At 51.0% G+C, this 14,114-nt stretch overlaps 1 protein-coding gene across 4 annotated transcripts in view; it reads left to right on the top strand.

Moving 5' to 3' along the window:
* SEPTIN11 (septin 11) overlaps window positions 1-14,114 on the top strand; it is a 62,694-nt gene that overhangs the window by 12,008 nt on the left and 36,572 nt on the right. The gene's annotated exons all lie outside the window — the stretch shown is intronic.

Raw genomic sequence — 14,114 nt, 5'->3', positions numbered from 1 at the left:
TGTAGCAAGGCTCTTTCTGGAGCTGTTGTGTGGGAGGGGAAAAAGCCCACCTGACTGATGGCAAGAGGTATGGGAAAATATCCAATGAGTTGGAAAGTACATTTCCTCTTCTTTAGAGATGGAAGTCCCCGTAATTTGATCAAAGGCTTAGAACTGTATGCAGCATTACGTAAGTGACTTCAAGGGGACTTCCAGCGGACTTCCAGAGTGTGGAGAGCTGCCCAACGAGAGCTGTGCCTGCTGATTTACGCTGCCCAAGGCTATCGCCACCCCTTCCTCTTAGCACCTGGAAAGTGGCTCCAAATCTCTGACCTAGTCCATTGGGTTATAGGCCATAATAATGATCCTGTTGCCGAGTTAGGTACAGGCACCAGAGGGGTAATTCATTTGTCACATGAATTAATTTGTCTGTATGGAGGTGGTGACACAGGGCTGCCGTTCTCCCCCCGAGGTTTATAAATCAGCTTGCCCTTCTGTGCCGTTAGGTGACTGTGGTGTCTTCTCTCACCTCGCTCCATGGGTGATGTTGGATGGGTGCTGGGGCTGATTCCCTGCCCCAAGGTGAGGGGGAACTCGAGAGCAAGTCCCCAAGACACTGCCTTTTCCTTTCCTGCACTTGAAGGCTGCGGCTGTCTTCTGAGAGCAGACACGCTGACCGTGGGCTCTTAGTCCTGGAAGACCTTTGTGTTGGTTTTTGTTTTCCTTTCCTTTTTTTTCCCCCCTTCAGCTTAGCGTCCAATATGTTTTCTGTGGTTTAAGGGATTGCCTCTTGTTCTTTTTTCCTGATGTAATAAACATTGCTGTTGGAGCATCAGGCCCTTTCAAGTTGCTAGTTAGCGTTAGATCAAGGTCTCAGAATTGTTTATAAATGAGAATAGGATTTAATGGTTACAGGACATTTAATTAGTGTCTGCAATCTAGCCACTAATGGGGGTTTATTTATAGAAATACTGTTAATATTTTTGTTTAGGAGCTTTTTCTTTTTCTTTTTTTTTTTTTTACAGGTAGCTCAAAATAATACCTAGTGTTCACAAAACTTAACAGTTAAAAGAAATACTGTTCTCTCACTTATTTCCTTGTACTTTATATGCTGTTCCCACTGGGCTCTCCTGTTCTGGGGTGCTGATTTGGTGTCTTGGGATATATGTGGCTTTTTCTACAGCAAAAATTAAAATTGTTGGCCTAAAAGAGGAAAAGAAAAAAAATGAGCTTAAGAAAACATACAGTTGGCTGAAGATTCAGGGGCTGGTAGCATCTGAAACAACTTGCATGAGGGGAAGTGTGGGACCTTGAGGTTTTACTTATTTATTTTTCATTTCACATTGGACAGTCTTGAAGAGACTTTCCCCTTCCCTCCCCCAGGAATTCCATGTGGCTTTTTCCCTTTCGAGGACTGCCGCAGCATGGCTGGCGTTGGTGGGAAGTTCAACGTGGGATCAGTCTCATCTCTGAAAGAATGAGCTTCCTGCCCCTGAAATCCAGATGCGCTTCTGAAAAACTTGCTGTAGATGTTCAGCAGCGCTGCTGAGCTTGAGATTTGTGCGAGCTCTCTCCTTTCATATGCCAACCCCCCTCCCGAATCCTTTAGCTGACACTAGTTGTTGTCCTTTCATCCGCTTTGTGAGCAAGTTCTCTCCTTTCAAGGAGAGAAACCAGTGTCTGAAATGGCACCTCTGCCAGCCTTGTTCCCCTTGCATGCCCAGCCTGGGCGTGCTCAATTGCGAGATGATGGGGAAGGAGGAAAAGGGTGACTGCAGGCTTGTGCTTTGAGAGACATCCAGCAGGGGGGCACGGGCAGATTTTTCACGTGTAGCGACTTCTGCCAGTTCTGCATGTGGCTTTATTTGTGTTATTAAGATTAAACTAATAAATCTGCTTGAAATTCTAGATAATGGGGAATTGATATTTGCCAGCGCTGTATTGCCAAGCGAAGGCTTCCTCCAGTCTGGGTGCCTGGGCCACACGACAGATTGCGAAGCTCGTGCTGCACGCTCGCGTGCTGCTGTTCTTTCTTAGTGAATTATCATCCGTGATGGCCTTTTATGTTAGCTGACATCTGCCTTCATTACAGGCCTTAGGGATCTCTGCAGTACAGTGTGTGGTGTAAAATGGGTGGTAGCTGGAGATCCTGCACGGGTTTCTGTGGAAAACTTAGGCTGTTTGCTTGCGTTTTTGTACAGACTGTTATTTGTTTTGAGCACAATCCCACAGCAAAGGCAGTGTCGCTTTCTCTCCACTTCCAAGGGGACTAGGGAAATGCCATTCTCAGCACTGCCCCTGAACTGTGCAAGGCTACAGGACTGCTTGCTCTAACCAGTGCTTGAGAGCCCGGATGGGTGCATACGCCTCTATGCACAGGCTTCGAGTTGTTGCTCCCACAGAGACCGATCATCTTCTCTCCAAATACTGAACGGCTGGTGGGTGAGGGACTGAGCACAACTGTGGAAGAGAGCAATGGTTTGGTAGTTTGGCACCACCACTGCAGAACGCCATTCATCTGTGCTTCTGAGGTGTGCTGTTACATGGATTTTTTTTAAGCAGGAGCTTGCTGACAGTTTTCAGATGTCCAAGGCCGTGTGTGTGCTTGCTTGGAGACTGCGGGAATATGCGGTGAGCTTTGTTCTGAGCCTGTGCTTACAAATGTAGTGTCTTGAGGGGAAGCCTGGTAGCAAGTTTTGGGCTCTGGCAAGGAAGGGGGAAAGGGTGTAGATGCAAGGAGAAGGATAAAAGTTATACGAGTTTTAGCTCAAAGGCCACAAGTCACATAGCTATCAGTTCATGGTACCAAACCAGGGTACTTGTTCCAAGGTACCAGTTCATGGTCCCAAGCCATCTCATAACTATTGCCAGGCCTGTTTTTAGCACTCAAGCCAGGTGGGTGCATGGCCACAGCAGTTTAAAATGACAGGTTTGTCTGTGCTCATGCATTTTGCTGACAAGGTAAGGCCTGAATTTCCTCCCAACTCAGGTAGGCTTCGTTGTTTTGGTTGCCTCAATAGCTGTTCCTGTCTGACTGCTGGTAAAGGCACAGGAAAATGAAGGCAAATTGTGCGGGTGTTTATCCTGAGCACCTTGGACTTATCTGCTTTCCCAGGTCCTTTCTCCTTTGCAGCTTTTACCTCCTAGACGTGTCTTAAGAGGCGAGGTTGTTGCTTTTACTCGAGGTTATGCAATTGTAGCTTTCAGAAGTTCTGCGGCTGCTCTAAAACATGGCTTTTCCTGCTAAGGAGCACCTTGCTGCTAAGTAAGCTGCATTAAGTTATTAAATATTTAAGGAAATCATCACAGGTTGTTTAAAAGAGCAAAGACAGGTGAGGTGGCTACAGAAACTGAAGCTGCTGATGTACCCCGAGCTTGGCCTGGTGGGACAGCTGGCACGGCAAGCTCACATACAGGTTGGAGCTGTGCAAATGCTGCGTGCCCTTGTGAAGGGGGTGTCCAGGGGTCCTGGAGGTGAGGGACCAGAGCTGTGCCAGGAATGTGCCACAAACCCCCTGCATCCAGTGCTGGGGATGAAACTGTGCTCGAACGGCTCGGGAGCTGTGGTGTGGCCTCATTGCCTTTACAATGTATTCCCACCTGCACTGCTGACACTATTTATTTTATTCCCCAGGAATTCCAGTGGCAGTAGTAGAGGTGTTTGGAAAATAGGTCCCTGCAGAAGAAACTTGTCTGACGAGCCTAACGTTGCTGTAACTGGGGGAGGATCCCTCCTTGCTGGGCTGCGTTCCCAGGCTCGTCTCCCGTGGGGAAAACCCCAGTCTCCCTTTGGGATGATGGCATCTGCCTGAGCCTCCTTTGGAGGTGAGGTGAGGGCACTCGGAGGGCGTAGAGGAGGGAGGAGGTTGCTGTCAGTATTCTGTGAAAGGGGTGAGAGGTTTCTATGGGGGGGGACACAAAACAAGCCTCTGCTTCTCTAGCTCCTGTAGAGGGGATCAGCCTCGCCAGCAACCTGCTCCTTTTTACCCCTGTCTGTGGACAACCAGCAGCCTGCGACCCGCAATGTGGGACTGGCCGGGGCTGCAGGAGCCTCTCACTGACGTGGGTCTGTGGCACTGTGGGGATCCCCTCGAATTCCTGTGCAGTGGCAGCACGACATTTCTCTGCCTCGGCTGCAGCATCTGCACAGCCTCATTGCGGCTGACTTGTTCCAGATGGTAGGTAGCCGCTTTAATTTGGGCTGTCTTCACAGGCTTGCTGACACGGGCTCCTCCTGAGCTAATTTGCGGATGAAATCGATGGTGCCCAGGTTTTGCTGTCTGCAGTCCTGGGGAGCTGATGCGAGGGTTGGGGAGGGATGGAGAGAAACGTGATGTTTCTCTGTTTCAGTGCTAGCAGGGGTTCCCGTGGGAGATGTGATTTCAAGTCTCTTCTCTCTTGGAGGCATTCATTTGCTGGAGCATCTCCGTGGTTTTGTAGCTGGCTTCTCTGGCCCAGGCAAAAAAGAAGCGTGTGGGCCATACTTTGTCACAGGAGCCAGCTTTCATTGCTGATCCGTTTGCAGTGAAGGCTGAGGATGCGTTACAGAGGGCAGAAACATTCAGCTTCGTTTGAGAGTTTGGCTGTGCTGGGTAAGAGGCTTTGGTGGCCTGTGCTGTGGTGGGGACTTGCAGTTCTGTAGCATCTTTCACACTGTGTTCAGCATCTGTGATCAGCTAGAATGCAAAGAGATTTTTTTTTTTCCCCATTTATTGGGATCTGGCAGGGGAGTTCAGCGTAAAATGCATTGCAGAAAATAGAGGTGGGGCAGAGCAGGGCTCTCCACGTGGATGGGAGTTGGTGTCGATCTCTGGAACAAAAACCTTCTCAGCCACAGCCCCAAAACTGGGGCTGTAAAGCTCGTGTTTGGATTCCTTGTGACTAGTGAGTTAATCCTTTCTTCTGGTGCTGTGAATGTTTGTTTAGCCTTCTCTCTTACAATGCATTTATGGGGCTCAAACAGTTCAAGTGTGTGTTGGGCAACTGCCGGTGTCCTGTCTGGGGATTCTTTACGACTTGGAGTATCACCAGGATTGCAGTGGTCATCCAGCGCCTTTGTGATCCTGCCCCTTAGCGAGTGATGAATGTGGAGACGGCTGTGGGAACATTCCTGTCTGCAGTCCGCATGCGAGAAAAATGTTTTGTCTTGTGCTTCCCATCGAGCCCAGAAATGTGAGGTCTCTGCAGCAGTCTGTCAGCGCAGCCAGACACCAGGGGGATAAGGAGCCTGTGATGTGTCCTCGCGTCTTATCTCCTCCGAACGATACCAGTGTTATGGCTGTGCTGCAGGCCTGGATGGGATCTGCTTTTCCTGGGGAAGAACTCTGTGCAATTAATGCTTTTGGAAAGACAAAATACAGTCTTTCAAGGCAACCACAAAAATTCAGAGTTAATGAAGTGGAGGGAAGGAAGTACTTCAGCCAAAATGGGGAACCGCTCCTTGAAGCTATGGCCTATTTATAAAAAGCTTTGTGTAGGCTTTCCCTGCTAAAGACAGGAAAGCAAAGACCCACTGAAGGCAAGTGGGGAACATTGCTGTTGAGTCAGCTGAGAGCTTGAAGACTAATGTTTCAAGACTGCCAGCTAAATAATTCAGTAAGCCTTGACCTTTTTCTCTGCACGCAGATTTGGTTCAACTTAATTTCACTCTTGCTTCTGGTGGAAAAAGAAAAGTGCATGCTGAGGTGAACATTTGTAGCCTCCCATATTCCTTGATTGCTAACCTGTTATTAATGGCGAAAGACTTGAGTAGTGCCCTAAAATAGCTTGATTTGCCCTAAGGGGCTACACATTCTTGTTTTCCTCTTCTAAAGCAGGTGCAAGGGCTGTGGCTTCACACCCCAAAATCACCCTCCTGTAGATTTGAATGAACAGGTTCAAATCTGGTTTTGCTGCTTTGTTATTGTCATCTTCATTCCTTGGTTAGAACCACGTACAAGTACACCCATCACCTGTGAGTGTCAAAAGCTGGCCTTGTCTACAACTGAAGTGTTTAATTTCTTCTCTTTCAATCCAGACAATGCTGGATTTTGGTAGCATTGGGCCAGTGAAGTTTCACCGAGGAATCCCAACCTCTATCTAGCATTTGCCCTGACCCTAGAAGTCCTGGTAGGGATTTTGTAAAGAGTTCATTTGCCTGCTTCATTTACGTCCAAGCCCAAGACAAGTTGTCAGCGCACTTGTGTGAATTCATGCAGCTGAATAATTATTTCTTTGAAGCCAAGACCATCGGTGCTCACCACTGTGGTACCTGCGCGATGAACAAAGCATGCAGCACGTATGTATGTCATATTGTTCTCCTCTCACTTGAGGAGAATTAGAGTGCTGAGTTAGAACTCTGTAGCCTAGGCTCAAGACCACTAGTAAATAAATATTCTGAAGCTGTACGCCTTTATATACCCAGCTCTGCAGGGCTCACTTGGAAATCGGGTCTATGCAGAGACCTGTAGCACAACTTTTTGGTGTCTGCAGGGCAGCGCTGTGCTGTGACGCCCCCCCCACCTCCAAGCGAGCCAGCAGGGCATGGTATTAATGCCGATCCTGCTAATAGGTCCCAGAGCTAATTAATTATCCCGAGCACGGTATGTGGCACCTTTCAGTTCTGGAGCATGCTGAATGGGAGCTGACAAAATGTGCCCTTGATGTGTGGCTGCGTTTTTTTCAGGAAAGAAAACATGAGGTTAAGGAATGGCTAAAGCAGCCCCGCTCGCCTGTGCCTGCACCACCTCGTGAGGAGAACTGCTGCTTTTTGTGTTTGGAGCGGACCTTAATTTGATTCAGGTATAGGAACAGTGCTGCCTTGTTACAGCTCTGTAAGAAAGCCCTGCGGGCTGCTCCCCTTTCTAAAAAGCTCTGTATTTCGCCCTGGTTGTGTTCCCGCCACGAGCTGGGCTGGAGCTGGTGGAAGCCTCGGGAAGGCTTGAGGAAAACCTGGCGATGGGATCGGGTGCTGCGCTCCCAGGTTTGTTAGCTCTGCCCTGCCGTGCCCAAGGTCAGTGTCCCAGAGAGCTCCCTGCGAGCAGGCCCCGCGTTAGCGCAAGTCTCGCTGGGTTCACGCATCAGGCTTTCCTGTGTTGAGTCCCATAGTGCGTGGTGCCTCCAGCTAAAGGCTTTTAGTCAAGTCTAAATCCACTTATTTAACAGCAGCTGTTTCAGGGCTATTTTAAGTGCGTGACAGTGGAACACAGAAGGAAATGGCTGGTTTTTTTTTTTTCCCTCTCTGCTGTCTTGCAGAGCTACATCTGTGATGCTGCAGGATTCTGTAGCCAGGGGGTGTGAAAAGAACTAAAAAAAACAAAGCCTCTGATGTCCATGTAGTGCCATGCCTTCTTGCCATCTGCGCTTAGCTTCTGCCCTGCTGCTCCAAGTCGGTTTTAATTCCTGAGCCTAAATGTTCTCAGGTCTAACAAAAGCTCAGCCTTTTCTGGTGCCAGTATGGAGCAGCCTAGTGCTGCTCACACACCTCGTAGCAGCTGGTGGGCTGTCGGGCTGCAGCCCCCCTCAGAAACGCTTTGCTGGGAGCTGCTGAGAAGGATGCTGCGACTTCATCTGTGCCTGGCACTGGGAGGGTGGCAGGGGATGCCAAAAGGGGTTTACTCGCCTTTCTCCGCGCAGCATCTTGGAAGACAAAAGGCAGGGAAACTGCAATAAATCGTGGGGCATTTCAGCCTGGAGAGCCTGGTGCTGGTAACAGCTGGCATTTTACTTCATGTAAGTGATCAAAAAGGCGGTTGTGTGCTGTCCTGCAGTTGGGAGAGATTGGCCAGAGGAGCAAGGAGCATCTGGTTCTCGTTGGGCTCTGCCTTTGGATGGTCTTCATTCTTGTTTGTCACATTGTCTTTCTTCCCCCTCCCTTCCTCCTTCCCTTCCTTCCTCAGCCCTTTTTTCTCCCCTCAGTGAGTTTACAAGTCTTGCTGGAATGCACATATGGTCCTTATCATCCCCAAAGTCCAGCTTTTTTTTCCTGGTTAGCAATTTGTGACATCAGGGGCCGTTAGAGGCATTAGTCACTTTTACTCCAAATAGAAAGGTTCGTGGCTTTTGGAAACCTATGGAGGAAAATGTCTTTTATGTCAGTTCTTGGCAGAAGTGCAGCCGTTACTGCTGCGAGCTTGCGCTGACCTTTAGCCAAGCGTTTTGCCTGGAAGATAAATGTTCGTTCCCACTCTCTGCAGCCACTTCGGAATTGTCAGATTTTGCTGACTTCCCTCTTCCCAGAAGAATGCGGCTGTATCCTTTTTCTCCATCCTCCTGCTGCGCTGCTGCAGCCTGCCAATGTAAGCAGCTCCCCGCCGGCGCGCTTGGAGGCGCGGGAGCGGCGGCAGCGCCACTGGCCACGGGACGCAGTTCCCTGCCGCGTGGCGGGGGCTGCGAGGCCCCAGCCCCTGGGTTGTTTGGTGCTGGGCCTCAGGGAGCTGTGTCCATGCTGGGGGCAGGTGGTTTGCCCGTGTGGATTTCCTTCCAGCAGCCAGGGAGTTTGCCAGGGAGTATTTAGGGAGTTTGGGCTAAGAAGGAAACTGGGGTCTCCTTGAGCAGGGGATTGTAAGCCAGCCTTGGCGAGAGGGGGCTTCATTTCCCTCCCTAGTTCTTGCCTCTGCTAACGCAGGCTTGTCCAGCATCAGCCAGCCTGAGGGCATCTCCTCTGGGGAGCCCCTAGCTTTGTCCCATGGGCAGCAATCTCATGTGAGGGGTCAGCATGAGACCCACACCTCCCCTGCCCTGCTCGGGGTGCTGCTTCCTGCCTTCCTCCCCCCTCCCAGGGCGACCTCTTGTCCTGATTCTCCAAGACTAAAAGGAAAACCAGCCCCCATGGGGAGAGCCTTTCTGCGTTCCCTGTGACCCCCATGGGTACCAAGAGAGGGAGCCAACTGCGGCACAACATTTTGTTGACAGTATTTCTTCTTACTGGCAGTCGGAAGACCTGGATCCTTGCTGTAATTTTGGACATTGCTGGAGGGCTGGGGCAGGGGACTTAAGCACGCTGTGTTAAGAAGCTGCTAAGCAGCTACAGCCTGTGCCAGCTCTTATCTAGGAAGAAGAGGATGGTTTTTCTGAGGTCTGGCCCTCGGGGCAGTCAGCAGGGAGCTGCAGCGGTGAGTCACCCGGCAGGATGGTGGGAGGTGTTAGCCGCCCAGCCTGCATACCTCTCCCATGGATCTGCATGGCTTACTCGACCTAGTAATCTGCAGAACAAGGCTCTGTCTTCCAAAGGGTCTGCGTTCCCGCGTGCAAAAAAAAAAAAAAAAAGACCTCCCAGGCTTCAGTAGCTTGCAGATGTGTCTGCCCGAGTCTGCAGCCAGCCAGCAGCCAAAGCACGGAGACAGGAACTCCCCCTCCTCTGCTGGTGACACTGATGGTTATCCTAGCCTGAAACAACACAAGTCCTTCCTCTCCTGATTAACTGATTGCTACGGGCTGTTTGCTCGGGGCACGGATGCACTAGCTGTGGCAGGGAGGGGGTGGTTCTTTCCTTTTGTTTTCCCCTGTTTTATTATACTTGAGTTCCCTCGCCCAAGAATTAGAGGTTCAACCATCACTGGGAATACCTAGTGCCCCGCTGGCGCTCAACGTTAACGCGGGGCGAGGGAACGATAGATCTGTCTCGTCCTGACTGTTCTTTGCTTCTGTGCTCACTGCCGTCTCCTGAGCCACCCTGTTGTCTGAGCAGATTAAAGTATCTCTGAGGTCCCTGGCTTTGGATGCAGCATCTGAGACTAGTTGAGAAACACGGGAACGTGCGCCTAGTAATCAGGCAAAAATGTAGCTGGCCTGAGCTGCTGACAACAATAAAAGCTTTCAGAATTTCTTAAAGGTTCCCCCGAAGTCGTGTGGTCTCAAATAACTAAACACTTGCTTCATATTTGTGGTCTAGCTCAATATTTTGCATACCAGCATTTTTCCCCTCTTGAATTTGAGGCTCGTTTTTGTTTTCTTTAACTCTTCAGAGGCCGTGTGAAAGTGACCCCCAGCTGTCAGGAGCGGTGGGACAGGAGGGGCTGAAGGGGAGCATTTTGCCGGCGGCCTTGAAGCAGAAGGGGCTCAGGCAGGAGGCTGCTTGGGCTGTGAGGGGACAGCTGCTGGGTGAGGAGAGCGGGGCAATAAATGCAGCGATCTTCCTGGCCCCTTGCTCTGCCGGCCTTTGGGAGATGCTCCTTCCTACACAAGGGAAGGGGTTTTGGTGATTCTCAGATCGCTTACTGGACACCTTCTGAAATATGAGGGCATGGTTTCGCTTTGTACCACGTCTGCATAAGTGGCACACCGCTAACCGTGCAGCCCACCCCTGTACCCACCTCCCCTCCTCACACAGACGTGCTGCTGCTGCTGTCTCCAGTGAGGGGAAAAATAAGTTTGTTTCCCTTTATTCCTGCTAGCTCTGCCAAGCCACCGTGGCTTAGAAGGAATGAGCTGATTCTCTCCTTGCACGTGCCTCGTCAGCCAAATTGTTTTATAAAGCTTCTCTGAATTATATCCAGGCAGGCCCCCTGGTTGCCGTAGAGCATCCCTTATAGCGCTGCCTGACCTATAAAAACGTTACCGCCAGCAGCCACGTGTGAAGAAAACCAGATCTGAAGTACAGCTAGCGGGGCTCTGAGACTGTAAACTCTTTCATGTCTTTTTGCAAGGAACTCTTATTTTTCCTTTAAGAGTGTTGGGAGATGGGGTCCTGACAATTGGTCTCTTTGTAACATCTTAAAGACCATTGCTGCTCCAAGAAACGCCAACTGCTAGGTGTGCTGCTTGTTAGGTGCAGGGCTGAGTGCTCCGCGTCTTTCCCACTAAACCAGCCTTTGTCTATTCACATAACTTGATGGCTTCTGCAGGTTTAAAATTGCTTCCAGAGGTTTAAAGTTGCTTGCTGGTCCTGTCGATGGTGCATGAAGGAGGGAAGGTTTGCCCTATATATATTTACCTCTTCAGTAGAAGAGGCATGACCATCTCCTAAGAAAGAGTTTAAAAATAAAGCCTGCTCTTGGAAAGCCTTAAAGTCTGTGACATCTGAGGATATCCACCCTCTGAGAATAGCCAGATACCTGAGCTCAGCAGTGTCTCTAGTGCAGACTGGCTGCCCTCTGCGGAGGCCTGGAGAGCTGCCGTTTTCCCCAGGCTGATCTCCTCCACGGCTCTTGAAGCTGCAAGCAGGGGGAGGTGCCCAGCCATCGAAGCTATCCTCTTGGTTTGCTTGCGAGAGGCCAGTGCTTCTGGATTCAGCAACGTGTCTGGGTGTTTGTGAGGCATCTCCTAGGGCAGTGTTACTGGCAGAGGGGCAGCTGATGAGTTGGTTTAACCCACAAGTGTGTTTAGGTGCAGCGTGGAGGAAAGAGAGGTGTTGGGCTGAACTCAAAGGCATGCTGATCACGTATCTCTGAAGGGAAGTGAGGAAGTCCCTTGGGAAGAGGTGGGCGGGCAGGGTGCTGGCATGCCTTCCCCCTGGGGAGATGCCACTGCTGCCTTCCTGCGGCAGGAGGAGTAACTTGGGGCTTTGAGCACTGTGCCTGGGCTTGCTGGGTGCACGTGGGGGCTCTGGGCCCATCTGTGGGGAAAAGATCCTGAAAGATCCTTTGCCTTGGGCGACCTCGGACTGCCCATCAACGAGAGGCACCCCGTTCGCATCGGGATGCCTCGCTTGGGGCCAAAACCCAGCCTGCCGACCCTCCTCTTGGCAGCCTGTCGCAGCAGCTCGCAGCCAGAGCAGCGTGAGCATCTGACTTACTGTCCCTGGTGTTTTAAAACACTTCTGCCTTGCCAGACTGACCGCGTGAATCACTCTCCCATCCGGCTAACTATACGCCGAGCAGTCACACTGGCTCTCCAGCAGCTTCCTTTCCGTGGTGCTACAGCCTGGGCTCGTGTGCCGCCCTGGCTTTCACTGCTTTCACTTCCAGCTGCCCCAGGCAGCTGCAGGGCTGGGGCCTGCCGGGCGGTTCAGCTTCGTTAGCACAGCGCAGTGCCTCCAGGCTCACTGGTAGTGGCGAAGGGAAAAACGGTGGCTGCAGAGTGGTTTTGGCCACGCAGGCAGCTCCACGCTGTTCATTGCGAAGGAAGTTTCCGGGTCCCCCTCTGCTAATCGTGGCGTCAAGGTGAAAGACAGAACTCGACCGCTGTGATTTTGCCGGAGCCCCACGGGGTTGTCCTGCAGCTTCCAGCCTGCTGGCAAAGCCCTGCTGCGGGGAGGGCGGCAAGAAAGGGGCAGGCTTTTGCTCAGCCTTCCCCCGAAAGTGCTGGAAGTGCGTGTGCTGGAGCTGGCTGCCGTGCTTCTGTTTGTGTTTGGAGCAGGATATTTATAAACGCCAGCGCCTTGTGGTCCTCCTGCCTTGTTCAAAATGCAGATCTGCAACGCTCCTGCAGAAATTGAGGTATTTTCTATATCCTCGCTACTGAGTGAGATGTGCTGCAGACTGGAGACCGCTGCGGGGAGATGGTGATGTGGGCTTGCGTTTCATCTCTGCACATGCCTTGGGCTCCTGAGCTTTTCCTGGGGTTTTGCTGTTCCAGGCAGATATCAGACTACACCTCTGCCTCGCGTTACCTGGCGCGGCTTGGGAAAAATACCTGGCCTTGAAAAGTGTGCAGATACTGGCTTTTGGTTTTCCCACTGTTGATGTTTGCCACTTGCAGAAAAAGAAAGGGGGATGGGGATCAAACGATAATAAAAACATGGAGCAAAAAATAACTGACACAGATGCAGGAGATGAGTCTAACTCCTGTTCCTGCTGAGTAACTGATGATGAGGCAGTACTTCAGTATTTGCTTTCCCAAAATATAGCGGGGAAGGAGATACTGGTGCCGCGCTGAGGGGTGTTTAACACCCACGGCTTTCTGTGAAGCGTGTGAGTCATGGGCACCTATTGCTTTCTGGGATCTGCTCCGACTCCCTTCACTTAACCATAAACCCAAGCCCACTGGTGCTTTAAAAATACTCATGTTACAAATATTCAATTTAACCCATTCACAGCGTGCTAAATCCCTGGGTGTCCTTTCATTGTCTGGGGCTTTTCCCAGAAGATCACTGTTGTGGGTAAATGAGGTGAGGGTGGTTTTGTGCTGTTTTTTTCCAGCCATAGCAAGGGGGTGGCATCTCTTAATCGTTTTAAGCTCCTGCGGTTCCATGCTGCTGAATAGCCTCCAGTGCAGGGAAGGATGGAGGTGAACACTCAGGACATCGGCCATAAACCTTCAGACGAGCCTGGTCCAGGTGCCCAAGAAGGGAGGGCTCAGGCATCCAGTGCAGGCGCATGGCAAACAGGAGCCCTGTGCCCCTGCTCCATCCATCTTCAATATGGCAACAGCACAGACCTAAGATTTTTTTTGTTCTGTGCATTGTCTTTCTTAAAGAATTTCTGTTTTTTTAGTCTGAGTGTTATTTTCAGCAGCACCCAGCCCTGTTGTAACTGCAGCCAGTGGCCGGTCTGCGTGTTTTGAGGAGGGAAGCGGGGACGCTCAGCCATCATGCAGAAAGCGGCAAGTCATCCTCTGCTTTTGATTCTTATTTTAGCAACCAGAGGGTGTCTTTGTCTGCTCTAAAGCACGCTGATTTGGGGGAAAAGGAGCTGGTGCTGCCAGTGCCTTTAAGCCAGGCTGAGGCTGGAATTTAGCTGAGCAGTAGAGCTTAGGTGGAGTGACTGCTGGAAGTGTTTGGGAGTGGAGAAAGGTCTTAAGTTAGGGAGTTAAGTTAAGGCCTTAAGTTAGGGACAAACGTGTGGAGAAAGATGGTCTGAAATAACAGCAGAGCTGCTCCAGGGCTGCCGAGTCGGTTTGTGCTGAGGATGTTGGCATAACTGCGATTTGCTGGGGAAAGAGATAACCCAGCTGGCTGCTTTTTCCAAGCCCGTCTGTGAATTACTGTACAACTGTTGTGGAGAAGTCCTAAATATAATCTTGGAGCCGCTCCACATCTCCCTCCTCTGCCACCACCTTACCGCCCATGAAAGAGCCCTGTCTCTTTGGCATGAGCAGTCAGGTCCCCATGGGTCCTGGGGGCACCTTGCAGCTGGGGTTCCTGGGGTGCCTGGCCTGGTGTCGTGCTGCTGGAGGCGCTGAGCAGCGGCACGGCTTCATAAATTGCGTGGGAAGCGCTGGGAACGGTGCCCTGCTTTCCCACCTCGTGTCAGACGAGGCTATTTGTAAACCGAGGC

The sequence above is a fragment of the Anser cygnoides genome, chromosome 4 (genome assembly GCF_040182565.1).
Source record: "Anser cygnoides isolate HZ-2024a breed goose chromosome 4, Taihu_goose_T2T_genome, whole genome shotgun sequence".
Classification (NCBI taxonomy): Eukaryota; Metazoa; Chordata; class Aves; order Anseriformes; family Anatidae; genus Anser; species Anser cygnoides.
This window is presented reverse-complemented; position numbering and strand designations above follow the sequence as displayed.